This window comes from Condylura cristata, unplaced genomic scaffold (assembly GCF_000260355.1).
Source record: "Condylura cristata isolate star-nosed mole 26May11 unplaced genomic scaffold, ConCri1.0 scaffold00015, whole genome shotgun sequence".
Classification (NCBI taxonomy): Eukaryota; Metazoa; Chordata; class Mammalia; order Eulipotyphla; family Talpidae; genus Condylura; species Condylura cristata.
The window spans coordinates 27,944,116-27,957,739 of NW_004567116.1; the positions used below are offsets into that span (position 1 = coordinate 27,944,116).

General features: G+C 32.0%; 1 protein-coding gene across 1 annotated transcript in view; it reads left to right on the forward strand.

Annotated features, from left to right (window-relative positions):
- Positions 1 to 8,971: 8,971 nt before the first annotated feature.
- SOX6 (SRY (sex determining region Y)-box 6) overlaps positions 8,972 to 13,624 on the forward strand; it is a 424,758-nt gene continuing 420,105 nt past the window's right edge. Inside the window, exon 1 of the mRNA XM_004683015.1 lies at positions 8,972 to 9,020. The gene's annotated coding sequence lies outside the window, so the exon portion shown is untranslated. The remainder of the gene's footprint in view (positions 9,021 to 13,624) is intronic.

Here is a 13,624-nt window from a genome sequence, read left to right on the forward strand (position 1 = left end):
GTCTGTAACTAAGACAATTTTAAAGTTAAATGCCATGTCTAACTTCTAATCTCTCCTTCCATTTAAGAAAGCATTTTATTTTTCAAAAACAGAAATTCCAATATCATGGACAATCTTATAAGAGAAAATATTTTATTGAGTGACAACATTTTCATTTTTCCACAAAAGTTTTTTGTGAGTTTGTCAACGTTTGTCACAGTTGCCTTTTAGACTACCAGTTTTGAATTTCAGTGTGCCTAGGATTTATCTGGGGGTTATGTTTTAAATTAGATTTGTAGGCCATGTTCTTGGAATTGCAGAATCAGTAGGTCTGGGTTAGGGCCAAAGTCTTTTTAAAAAATTATTTTAAAAAGCATACCAGATGATTCTGATATAGGGAGCTTGAGGATTATGTTTTGTTAAGCATTTTTTTCCTTTAGATCTATTTGTCACAAAATCTTCTCTAACTTTTGTTATTGAAATTATACCATGTATACCTGAAACCAAGAAAAATATAGATATTAAAAATATAATAATAGATTTTATTTCAAAGAAACATTTTGCTAAAAAAATGGGACATGAAGAAGTAAAAGAGAACAAATTTATTGAGTAAAAACTTAAAAAATTACATTTCAAATTTCTTCTTTATCCACTGTTGAATTTTTATTTGAATCTGATGAGATGACCTTGCTGCTTTCTGTTGTGTATGGAATTTTTCTGTAGCAAAGACCTCAAAATACAAGTATTTGGGGGATTAAGTCACATGGTGGTTCTGTAAATAGCTTTTGGAAATCTGTGGTCTATATTTTGGTCTTGGTTCACAGTGATAATCTTGCCTTTGCAATGTGCAAGACATGCTATCTTCTAAATAATGCTCATTTTTCATGTAGACACTATTTTTATGCTGAACATCATTGTTCACAAATAGATCCCTTTGAATTGCTTTTTCAGGAGAACAGTAAAGTGTTGACAGTAGTGAAAATGTGTCTAACATAGGCAATTCTGATGTGCTATTCTGCTGTACTCATTGGCAGAGGTGAACTGGTAGACCTAGGAAATATCTCTTTAATCCCTCCTCTTTTGAACCAGAAATACCTTGACCCTGACCATCTAAAATGTGTAAAAGTAGGTTTAGGAAATGTTACTTTGTACATAAGTGTATTCTTCCTAGAAGGTGTGGATAAAATATAAAACTGTAGAATCTTAATATGGTAGGAACTTTAGAGAATAACTGGTATAGAAGTTCTTGAATACTAATACAGCCAGGCTAACTTTAATTATCACCTATGGGTTAAAAAATAATCAAAAAAGAAAAAGAAAACTCCTGCTTCACTGAAGGAAACAGTTTAGTAGCTCAGGGTCAGATCCCAGAAATTAAAATTGTCTAAAAGTTTTCTGAGTTTATAATCAGCTACATTTAAGTACACCTTTCACGTGGCGTAAGAATTCTTCCTACATGATTCCTGACAGTCAATCAGCCTTATCTTTGACAACTCCAGCAACAGAGCTCTAATTTGTGAAGTAACTAATTCTATTGCTTTTAAAATATTTGTCAGGCCTGTGCTAAACACCACTACCATGTAACTCTTACACATTTGTATTGTTCTTTCTTTTGGATAGGAGAAAAGTATAACTTCCAATTAGTATTTACCATATTATATTCATTGTGCTAAATATTTCCTTTTCTTTGTTAGCTTGAAAATATTAACCTAGATAGTTTCCTTACATGCATGGAATATCAGATATGCAGTTATCCAAATGTGATCCATGGAGACCCTTTCAAGGGTACTGAAAAGGCAAAACATTTTCATCATAATACTAAGATGCTATTTGCTTTTCTCATCTGTTGACATTTACACTGAGGATGTAAAGCAATTTTGGACAAAACTGCCAGTACCTTAAGCCAGTATAAGTAGCCATCAAAAAATTTTTTTAAAAAATCGTTACTACGCAAAGAAAAAAGTCCAAGTTAGCTCAAGAGTGTTGTAAATGAAGCAGTAAAAATTACTAATTTTAATAATTCTTGACCCTGAGGTACATTTTTAATCCTCTGTGATGAAGTATGACGTATGCATAAATCACTTATGCTACATACCTAGTGTGATGTTTATCTTGAGGAAAATCACTTGTGTGATTAAGTTGCAAAATTAACTATTTTTTTTAATAGAGCATTTTTACTTGAAAGAATGACTAATAGTCACATAATGATTATTCAGATTTGGGTGCATAGCTGACATGTTCTCAAAAACAAGCAAAGTGAGCGTGCTATTTAAGAAAAGCCACTGACACTGCTGTCAATAATAAAATTTCAGTGTTTAAGTTGAAACTAGTCGTTTGAAAAAACCTATTTCTATTACCATGAACTCAGTAACTTCCTAATACTTAAACTTTTCTGACAATATGGGTGGTAATAGTAACAAATATTATTTTAAACAATATTGAATAGTGAAATTGAAGATATGCAAAACCCAGTGAACCTGTATTTTCCAAATGAACCAGTCCATGGGATTACAGAATTAGGTATGGGCAGAAGATGCATTTAAAATGGCTTCCAAAGTAACAGAATATAAGAAGTTCATTGATATTTACATTTTAGATTTCTTTTTGCAATTAACCTTTATTTGACAAATTTGATATTTCAAAGAAGAATAGATACTATTATCTGGAAGTTCAATTTAACTCTTTCCAACATCATATTTATGTGAAGCTAGATAGGTTTATTTTAACTTTCACCAAGCCAACATATTAAACAATAGATTGAAAACATTAGCACCTATGAGAATAGCTGTTTTATTAAACCAGGCATTTAAGATATTTGCAAAAATGAAAAACCATCAATTTTCTAATTTTTATTTTAGAAAATTTGCATATATATATTTTTAATAACATAACAGTATATTTTTTTAAAGATTTATTTATTTGTGCATACAGAACTGGGGTACAGGCCAGAGGCTCAGGGGTGGCGAGAGGCTTCACCAGAGATAGAGTGGGGAGCAGAACAGGCAGATCTACGAAGTACACTGCTGAGGGGAACAGTGGGCGGGTCAGGAGAGGTCTGCCACGCCATGTGGTCACCTCCGGGGCAGGCGGGAATTGAACTCTGCGGAAGTGGCTTTAGCTTCTCAGTGCTGTGTTTTAACCTGCTGCGCCCCCAGGGAGGGCCCAATAACATAACAGTATTTTTACATCATTTTGTACATTTTTTTTTTCATCTCAATTGTAATCCCCGTGGGTTTCCCATCATTGAGTTACCCGTGTGCCATCACCATAGTCCCGTGTACTTTCTTCCCCCTTCCCGTTTTTGATTCCATTTCTCACCCCACCCCCACAAAATTGTCTCTGGTATATGGCTGTTCATTATTCTTACTATTTTTTCGCCTGGTCCATTATACTCCTGCTATGAGCAAAACCATCCTGTACTTTCTTTCTCTTTCTGGTTTATCTCACTAAGCATGATCTTTTCCAGCTCCATCCAAGTTCCTGCAAAAGACATGTGTTTCTTTTTTTTGGTTGCTGAGTAATATTCCATTGTATATATGTACCACAACTTTTTAATCCAGTCATCTACTTTTGGGCATTTGGGCTGCAAAATATGCTTATATTTTAAAAGTATATTTATGTTATGTAATAGGTTTATAATTAAATGATCATTATTTAATTACTTATTTTAAATTAATTAAAAGCTACTTAAAATCTTTCAGCTTTAGTTTCTATATAATAAATATTAATCAATGTAATCATAGTTAGTTGGGGGGCAAGGAGAGTCTCAGTGTTTTAAGACATGTAGTCTTGAGACCAGAGTTTGAGAACCACTGGACTAGATGATCTCTAAAGTTCATTTCAATTAACCAAGTTAGAACATGCCACCACTCTAATATAATGATGATCCTCTAAGATTTTTTTTAGCCCTCCTTCTTTGAGTGCTTGTCATTGTCATTTCTAAATCATGGTCTTCAATACTGGAATCATATTAAAAACACAGGTTGAGCAATCCAGAACAAATGAATGAACCTCTAGGATTTGGCTTCAATAATAATTATCATTGGAAATCTTTAAGAATAGGGGAATTTTTCTTTTTCTTTTTTTAGATTCTTATTTCTTAGAAAGCAGTCAGACTTAAAGTTGTTTTCCTTGACATCTCAGAAATGCTTTTACTTTTGCCTTAAAAAATATAAATAGTAGTAACTAAACCCTTATTTTCCATTGACTATTATGATATTCTTGATTATTATTATATTTTATTAAAAATTGGACATTATTTTGGTATCACTACCTTTGAAGTTGAATTTCACATTTCATTTTTTATAGCTAATTTGAATTCTGTATATACTAATGATTATTAAGGAGGAAGACTACTAAAGCATGGCTTTAGTCTAGTAACTTAAGGAGCAAAGTGATAATAGTTCTAAAGGGAGGTTTTCTTTTCTTTTTTTTTAATTGATGTAGCTTTGGGGAGAATTCAGTTTTAATGTGAACTCACATCTCCAGAAAAACCCATTTGAATTTAAATGCAGTATATTTTTTTCCATGCCTCTCTCTCTTTTTATGGACAAAAGATCAGGCATTGAAATTTTTCTAAAAATAAGTTTGCTTTAAAGGCAGTTTTACTCAGTGTTGTTTTAATTCAGTGCATCATTATGTATAACACTATTAAATCAGTGAGTCAATATTAGTTTTTTCATTCTTGACTTAAGTTTTAAATATGTGATGTTATAATTTAATGTAAAGGCAGACAAAACTTTGTTGTAGATAATTTTGGAAACATTTTAGTACTTTAGAAAACAGTATAAGTAGCCTTAAGTTGACTCTTAAGGTTGGAAGGTCACTTAATCCAACAATTCATTTGATGCTTGAAACTTCTTGCTAAATGAAATAAAAAAAGAACGGGAATTAAAAAAGAGAAATAGGTGTGGCTTAGAAACAGTTTTAAACAGGATTTAAGAATTAAGCTTGAAAGCTTTCAAAGTCTAATTATACAGGGAGGTGGCTGTGTTTTTATTTGCTATCTTTGATCTATTACCTATTTTTGGTAGAGTAGGCATCTTTTCGAAAATGTTTATGATTTCTTCATTTGATGTCAAGATAGTTGTTTGAAGTTTAGAGATTTTTTTTAAACTAATATTATTATTTGACTTTATTGCCAAATAGCAAGTAAAGTTGTATTTGGGTGATATATTTTGGATGTGTAAGTGATACATGGATTTTAGAAGTAGTTTTATTGTTTTGGGGCAAATATCACATGTTACTTTTAAAAAATCTAAATAACATCAACTTGTAAAAGTAAGAAAGTAAAAATAACTTTCTTATTCAATGCTACCATTTTTGTTATATTGTACTTGTTAGATTTGCATGTGTATATGTAGACTATTTTTTTGTAAATTGATTGATTCTTTCATGTTACATTCTTTAAAAAATATTGTAGTCTTTTTTGTATCAGTAAATACAGATTTTGTTACAGTTTTTAATGATTATGTAGTAATGGTAAATGTATATACCATAATTATGCAGTTAGTAGGATATTTCCAATTTTTGATTATTTTAAAATGCACACACATATTACACATATTTATCTTTTAATATTTTTTAGCTCCTTAGAATAAAATTTTGAAATAGCAATTGCAAAATCAAAGGATATTGATATTGAAAATTATAATAACACTGTCAACTTACCATTTACAAATGTTGTACCTGATTCATTATGTTATCAGACAGTACCCAATTTATAATTACTGGTAAATGAAAATGTAGTTTTTTTATATATTCACAAAAACTACTTTCTGTCCAGTTTATAAAGTATTTCTTCAATATTGTAGGAATATTTTTTACATTATTAGACATTTATACTTTTTTATTTGTGCATTCTCCAGGTAGTCTTTTTTTTACATTTTAATTTTTATTCACTTATTTAATATTATTGTAGTAACATTGGTTTTCTTTGTGCAATTTTAAAATTCAGGTGTTTGTAGCAGTTTGCTTTTAGTTAGTAAATTAAGGATGTGTAAAAGATTTGATGACCAAATAATATAGCGTATGTTACACCATAGTTACATGTAATAGTCTGGTGCCCTGATTGGTTGCTGATTGAAAAATCCTTGAAGAGAAAGGTCATAATTTTATTTTTTTAATTATTTATTTTTAATTGAGATATAATAATATATAATAATGTATTAGTTTTTAGGAACACAGTATAATGATTTAATTAAAAAATGTTTTTCATGTCTCTACTGGCTAGTGCAGTCTCTAACCCATGGTCACTCACTACCTGCTAAATGAGTGATGAGCAAGCAGTGTACTGGAATGGACTGTGGGATGGGCCATGGCTTCATGGGTGGTCTGGTGTTCTGAGGATTCATTGTACTAAACATATTGTGATTTGCTCTGGTGTTTCTTTAGCAGCTTGCTTTTGTATTGCCCACAGCACCAGTGTGACTAGGTTTATTTTGGAGAAATGTCTTTTTCAACCTAAACTTTTCTAGTTCTAAAAGAAGTAGGTTATTTCATATTGTGTTGTTAATTATTATGAGTTAATTTTAGACTTTTGCCCTTCCTAATATATTGCTTGTTTATTCCTACATTTTCTGCATGAGAAAAGAATGCAATAAATATTTTTTTTATAATGAACCCTCTGATTTTAGGAGCTTATATTTTTAAAATTGTTTACTCCAATACTTTCTAATAGTATATATCAGAGATTCAGAATTGCTTTTAACATATGAAGCACAACTACATATGAGATCTATTGATTTCATGTTGATGTCTATTAAAATATAATTTTCTCATAATACTGAAATCTTGTTGCAAATTCTAAATATTTTCAGGTTTAGAGATCTCAGCTTATAAAGGGTTCATTGATTGAAAAAATGAGATATAGTTTAGCCACAGTATGTTCTGGGTGCATTTTATTTTATCCAACATTGTTTCAATGTAAATGAAGGAATGGAGTATATCATACATATTGCATAATTCCATTTCATGTTTTCAAGAGAAGAGTTGCTAGGCCCTCCCTGGTGGCGCAGTAGGTTAAAGCGTGGCACTATGAAGTTATCTGCGGCAACCACAGCATGAGTTTGATTCCCGGCTAGGAAGGTGACCCACATGGCACAGCAGATCTCTCCTCCATTTCCCACAGTTCAACACCCTCAGCAGTATATTCAGTACATCTGCCTGTTCTGCTTCTCATTCTGTCTCTGGTGAATCCTCTCATCCCCCACACCTCTGGCCTGTACCCCAGTTCTTATATACATAAATAAATAAATCTTAAAAAAGTAAAAGAACAGTTGTTAGAAAGATAACACGTGGCTATTATAATAATAATACATAAATATTTAAAAATTTGTTGAATTCTTATAGGGTAGGCTTTTTGAATATACAACACTGCTATAGGTTTATTTTGTGGATAACTTCAAAGTTATAATTTGTAATACAGGGTAAGGTAAAATGTGGTACATTTTATTACATATATTATATTAGAATAAGTAATTCTGGCTGGGTTTGAATATTATACAAAGTGTTTTCTTGTATATGGTGTCCCAGATAAAATTGTTCTTTTGAACCCTTATATATCACAAGACCATGAGGAGGAAAAGGGTGTAATATCAAAAAGTAAAAATGACAGAGATAATTTCCCCTTGCCAACTTTCCCATCTACCTCTTGAATCCATGGAAATAAGCATTAAGATTTGCAGGAACTGGAGAGTTGAGAAGGCCAGAGGCAACTTTCTCTACAAAGAGGAGGAGGTCTAGTGAAGAAGCTTAATGGGTTTGTTAGCCATTGATGCTTAAGTCTGTCCAAATGCTCAGGATTTTTAAATCTATCAATCCTGACTCAAAAATAGAATAAATTATCCGGGTCACTTAGGCAAAAGCATATAATAGGAGATGGGGAAAGGCTAGGTTAGACATTCACTCATATCTCAACTTAATTTCATTGCTCATATCTTACCTATTATGGCCATTTGTGCTGTAAATGCAATGTTGGAAGTAGTGGTTCCTACAAATTATGTTGATCAAGATACTTTTTTTCCCAGGATGAATTTTATTTAAATCTAGTTAGCTAACTAAGTTAGTTAACTAACCTAGATGTCTACTGGCTGTATTTCCCCAGAGTCTAGGAAAATTTTTGACCTAAATTAGGAACTCAAGCTTCATTATTATTTTCAGCTGAACACTACTCATAGCCATATTCACATTTTGGAAGGAATCAGGACCTTGCTACAAAGTGTCTTTGTCTCATGGAACTAAAAATATGCTGTATTTAGACTAAACAATACAAATAAACTATCAAACTACCTTCTAATGCAGGGGGTTTCTGGAGAGAGGAAACCATAGATATTTAAAGGCATAAAGTGATTCATTGTGCTAGTTACAACATTTTACAAGGCTAGCTCTGTGTATTTTGAGTGCATCTGTTACTTCTTCAGCCAGAACTAAAGTGTGTAAAGCAAAAGAATTTTGGATTGAGTTGTGGCTCATACAGATTGCATTGTATATAGCCTAAGCACTTTAATGTGTTCCACACCTTAAGTAGAGCAAAAACTGCATCCTTTCATTTTTATTCTACCTAGAAGTTAGTCTTGTTGAACACATCCAAGATTTTTTCTGTTCAGTTAATTCATTATACCTTGCAGATATAAATTAGACATGTTTTACAAATGTAATGTGTAAGCCTTCATTAACCTTTGAATTGTCCCTCTCTTTTATTTTTACTTATGGATACATTTATACCTACTTTATCACTTAAATTAAAAAAAAAAGCCATATGGGGTAGAAATAGCATCTTCTTTGATGTAGAACAATGAGATAATTGTTTCTTTGGGTATTACCATTTTGAAATAGTTGTTAGAGTGGATGGGTCATCTGCTTGATTTGGCAGTATTAAATTTTGTAGCCACAATATATTCTTATCTAATAGATACATGTATGCAACTTGCTTATCACTTTTTAATTTCATTTTCTGTTTAAATTTTCAGGTTACTTTCATGAATTCAAAGGCAATTTACCAGTGATTTCTGGGTGCTGGGGCTGATTTTTTGTGCATATTTGTAAGTATTGGTTTATTTATTGTTTCATACCCATTTTTAAAAAACTTTTAAACAAGTTCTTAAATTCCTCTCATTTGTGTTTTTAAGTTTTTTTTTCTGTGTGTGTTTTAAAGTTCTATTAGTTTCTGTCAAGTGTTTTTAAAGAGGAGTGTAGGAAATATAGACTTCATTGTATCTGCGAGCGATACATTGATGTCTGAGTGATGCTGGTGAAAAATGTCTAAGTTTACTGTGATTTTTCAGAGAAATAATAAAATAGCAAGGCCCATTAAAAAAAGCTGAAATGATAATTTGGAGATGGGGCTCAATTGTGGAATTGCCTTAAAAGTGTTATACTATATATATTCATATTTAAGTTATATGAATAATTTATCCTAACTTCTTACAGCCTCCTGGTTCTCTGGAATTGAAAATGCAGCATGCCTCTGCTCACTCTTAGAAAAGATGTGAAATGGTACAGAATTCAAAGGGTTGTCAGTACATGAGGACATTTATATACTAAGGAACAAAAGACTCATTCAGTGAATGTGTAGTGTATTTCAGAATGGAAGTATTCCTGCCTTCTTCACCACTCCCAAAACACTAACTATTGTATTTTAATGGTACTTTGGACACTAAAGATACTTTTTCTCAGGAAAGGTGGTAAATTTCAAAAAGCAAGTAAATGAAATTTAGTGATCAATTAAAATACTTCATATATTTGTTAATATAGAAGTAGTTTAGAGTAGGTGACAGGCATTAAGAAGTCTTTGTGTATATAAAGCCATATTTAACTAACTTGAGTCTAGTAAATATTTATATGTGTAATGTGTTGGCATCTAAAAGGCTCTTATACATTTGATAACAGACATAGGAAACTTGGCTCTGTTAGTGTATTTCTTTAAAGAAATTTTAGAGGATGTGCTTCTAGGAAAGTACTTGAAAAAATTTCAAGGTAGGGTTTTTGTGAATCACAGTATAAGCAGTGCAAAATTATTTCAAGCCAGTTTTACCTTTATTTTGGTAACAGCATTGATTGGGGCAGGAATTTTAAGCCAACCTTTAAAAAGTAAATGTGAAGGTTTAATAAGTTGATTATACTTACAAACTGTAATGCTTTAGTAATGAATTAGCTTTGTGAAATTATCCAACTTATATTTTATAATAAAATCACATTTTATTATTTGAAATCTTAATTCTAATGTAAAACATAAAGTATTGAACTGCATGGTTCACTGGGATTAACTGTAAACTTTTAATTTGTGCAAGGTATCATAGTGAGAAGTAGGAGGCAAAGAAGATGGAGCAAAAATGTAAAGTATTTGAAGGACTCTTGTGAAGAATGATTCCAAGATGCTGAATTTAATCCTATTAGAAATTTGAGTGCAAGAAAATAATTTTAAGTTGTCCAAATCTTATTTTTGGTTGCTTTGCCCTTTCTTTTATTTTCCATCTCTTTTTTCATCATTCAGTTTTACAGTTTTTAGGTTGAGGACACTTTTTAAATTATAAATACAATACACTTGCAAGTATTTTTAACCAATATGGCCTTCATTAAGATGAAGTTCACATTTTTCTTCACCAGAGCCTGTTTCCTGAATTCTTATGCCCTCATCTGTCCCATCCCTTCCCTACCCTCCTCCAATAGAGGTGATCCAATTAGCTGAGATTTTTCTTGTTACCTAACAAAGAGGCTAAAAGTGAATGGGCACTGTGGGTATAGTTCAACTTTAAAACAACAACAACAACAACAAAAAACCCCAGAATAGCTGTAGTCAGATTTGATCACTTAAGCAGAAGTCATGCTAATCATAAGTGTTTTCTAGCTTTGAAGATTTTCATATGCTAGTTTAGGTTTTGGATTGCATTATTCCTTTGGTCAGCGGTCTCAAGCACTATTAGAGCCATCTCTTGACTGTTGAACCTTCTTACTAAAGAAATATAGCCAGATTCTATCACTAAATCTTAAGTCAGATAAAATTCACATGACATGTGCAGTATGAATGTGTTCCCATTTCTTTCATTTATTGTGGAAATTGTCCATCACATTACTGAATATAAAGATAACCATACAGCAATAGAAATATTGATGTTGTTTGGCCTAAAAGCAAGAAAATAGGGTCAGTGGCAATTCGGTTCTTTTAGGAACTGTAATTTCAATGTCCTGAAACTGCCTATTTGCTACATGATCTAAGGCAGAAAGTTATACCTCACAGCCATGGGGAGGTTTCTTCTTAAGGTGTGCAGAAGCTGGTCTGTGAGATAAAGAAGCTGGGATATTGTTTTGCACATCCATAATAAATGGGCCACACCAAGGGGTGTGTGAGAATCGATTGGAATCTTACCTCCTTACATCTACTGCTTAGGTCAGAAGAGCAAAGCACTGTACGGGAAAATGGTTATTTTTTTCAGAAGCTCAGAAACATTATTCAGGTTCTTTTCTTTTCTTTTTTTGCTTCTTAAAAAAAACAAAAACAAAACAAAACTACTGTTTTCCAACCCCTCTTCCAGATAGGCATTGTTTAAAAGTCCTTATTTGCATGTTAATATCCCATAATTAATTTTTTATCTCTAATTAAAAAATTATGTAATTCTGCCTTCAAATTTTACTAGGGCAATGAATTATTGGTTAAAAAAAAAGAGATAGATCATTAGGTATTTTAGTTTTTCAGGTTATCCAAGCCTTGTTAGTAATTTGATAATGAATTCCCTTTTATAAAATTTTGTCTCTGTTCTTGCATGATTTCTAATAGCAACCCTTTTTTCCCCTGAGGTCTTGGCCAGTGTTTTATTATCATGTACAAAAAGTGGTTATTGCTTAGTCCCATGCTTGAGGCAACAATGGTAACAGTCTCTTAATTTGATATAACACTTGCTTTTGCAGACATTAACTTAGCTGAATGTCATAAAGCTCTGTGAGATAGGTAGGAATTACCCTCTTATTTTTACAGAGTAACAGGACTCAAACCTAAAAATTCATGGTATAAATTCAGTGCTTTTTCCATAACATCCTATGTTGTCCTTTCTTAGAGGGAATCTTAGCAGTCTTCCTTTTATTGTTTTTGATTACTATCTCAACAGCCACCTGGTTGCTGTACAAATATTTTTAAAAAGTTAAGGCAGAATAAGTCAGGGAGGAGATTGCAGAGAGCCTTCTACCACTTCATTTCCTCATGTTCTTGCATCATTGGCTCCTCCCTGGCATTTTTCTATCCTCTATTTAAAAACTTCCACACATCTTGCTTCAGCTTAAATTTTTTGAATTGCGTAGAATTTTAGGAAACAAATAAAAAGAATCACAAATTTATCTCTGTGGTATTTTAAAATGAAACTCAGCATAGCTCAGACCAAAGCTCCCTCAGTGAGAACATCTGTGATTTTAAGGACAAGTAGGTCTAAGTGCATTATCTTTAAAAAATATTATTCTAGGCTAATCTTGACATAGAGCAGGTAAATAAAAAAGATGAGCTGTGAAAATCCACAAATAGGGCTTGAATGCCATTTTCCATGACAACGGGAGCTGCCCCATGAAAGCATTAATGCTGGGAATGTAAGGAATTTAAAATTGTACCTTCTCAGTTTTAAAGTTGTGTGCTCATGTTAATTAGAGATATACTGACATTTGAAGTATCTACATTAATACACACAGCTACTATACATTTGTGAACTGTGGCCAGAAATCTACTTTAATTGAAAGCAGTTTGCTAATCTGAATGTGATTATCCATTACATTTTAAGCTTTTAAGTTTTATATACTACTGCCCTTAGATACTTATTCTTTCTGCTCACTCCACTTTCTGTTTCTAATTTATACCTGAAAAGATAACCTGGCTTATTTTTAATGTCCTAGTAATGTTTTAGAGTAATATGGATGTGATTTTGAGGAAAAATGTTTTAATAGTTATCTTTTACTTGTTGTAATACTGAATCTCTTTTTTCTCTCTGACTTTCTAAATTGTTGGTTTTTCTTGCAAACCTTTAAGGTGCCCTGCCACTGAAATAAGGTAGGATTTAGGCTTATGGGATTTGTTTCCTGGTTTTACTTAAGTACTAAAAAAATACTATGGTCACACTATGGGTTTAGCCAGAAAAGTGCAGTATGTAAGAACTTGATAGAATGAACATTAAAGAGGCATTCTAGTTTTCCTAGTTTCATCCCTCCTCTTGATGTCAAGACATGCTTTTCAATTTTTGCTTTACAAATATATTCATAATAGCTTGATACCTTCTTTGGGGCAACTTTAGTGCTTTTGCTTTGTCTGTCTTACATTTAAAGGGAAATTTTATGTCTAATTTTTGCAAGCTTGTACATTTAGAGAATCTGCCTGTTATTTTGTGTCTGTTTAATGAAACTCCCACACTTACGTTTTGGACCAAACCCTGTGTGTTACACAAGATCAGTGAGAGAGAAGCTTCCTTTTTTGTAGGCCCAGAAAAAAAATTGCTGCAAAAAGTTTGTAATACTCTGGACTTGTTTCATTAAACCATTTTACTGGCACCATTAAACCACTGAGACCTGGGACCATTAAAACTTACTCAGTATTATTATTATTAGTAAGGTCTACTTTACTCTTTATTACTTTTCTCACTATACTAAGTTCCTCTGTTCTTTATTCCTTCGTAAC